Source organism: Cyprinodon variegatus, unplaced genomic scaffold (genome assembly GCF_000732505.1).
Source record: "Cyprinodon variegatus isolate N-32 unplaced genomic scaffold, C_variegatus-1.0 Scaffold731, whole genome shotgun sequence".
NCBI classification, from domain to species: Eukaryota; Metazoa; Chordata; class Actinopteri; order Cyprinodontiformes; family Cyprinodontidae; genus Cyprinodon; species Cyprinodon variegatus.
The window spans coordinates 139105-140061 of NW_015151184.1; the positions used below are offsets into that span (position 1 = coordinate 139105).

The following is a 957-nucleotide window of genomic DNA, read 5'->3' on the forward strand; positions in this document are numbered from 1 at the left end:
AAAAAAAAAAAAAGAAAAAAGAAGAAGCTTGATTTCTTCCCTTGGAAATGGTCCAAAATAAGGCACTCAAAGTGCAGAATGGAGCAATCATGTCATCATCTGTGCCATCAGCAAAGAGCTGAAATGATCCGATTCCTGCTGAGGAGCATCTAAGCTGTGCTTCCTAAAGAGATCAGAAAAAGCTTTGATGTCAGTTTCTAAAGGATATTTTATATCTAAAGAAAACTTGTTCCAGGACATTTTGGTACTATATACTCTCTTTTTATATTGCCTGTTGTATTTTTATCTTTAGCCCTTTATAGGGCACTCAGTGAAATACTTTGGAAATCAAAATTTCAAGCCAATAGTATTATTGGAATCCAACAAAGGTGCTTCTATAAGAAATTCATGAAAAACAATTTTCATTTTTGGTATTTCACCTTAGAGCAGGGGTCTGCAACTTGCGGCTCCACAGCCACATGTGGCTCTTTGGATCATCTCCAGCGGCTGTTAAAATGTATATAAAGAGCTAAATAATGTACTATAATGATACCAGAATTAATGAATGATATTAAAAGAACCAGAAATCTGTTTGAAGAGCAATTTTCTTTGAATTAATGTAGGACTTATGTGTATTAATATTATTTTAAAATTTCCTTTATATAATAAAAAGAATAAATAGGTTTTTTGTTTTTTTGTAAAGTGTTATATTTTGCGGCTCTAAACAACCTCGACTTGGTCGTACTTGAAGCAAAATGGCTCTTTGGATATGAGAGGTTGCAGACGCCTGCCTTAGAGGCATTAATGCTGATACTGGCACTTACATGTTTTAGTTTATAAACCTAAATAGAATTGTTAACTAAGCTTATTAACTTTTTAACTTTTCAATGAGCTGTTTACCTTTTTTTCTTGACTTGTAAACTTTTTTTTTCTGCTGAATGTATAGTAGGTAATATATCATTCTAGGGCTCAGCTAAT

The 957-nt window shown here is 32.7% G+C and overlaps 1 long non-coding RNA gene across 1 annotated transcript in view; it reads right to left on the reverse strand.

Moving 5' to 3' along the window:
* Positions 1–957, reverse strand: part of LOC107097892 — a 3288-nt gene continuing 2331 nt past the window's right edge. Inside the window, exon 3 of the long non-coding RNA XR_001481863.1 lies at positions 1–163. This is a non-coding gene — a long non-coding RNA (uncharacterized LOC107097892). The remainder of the gene's footprint in view (positions 164–957) is intronic.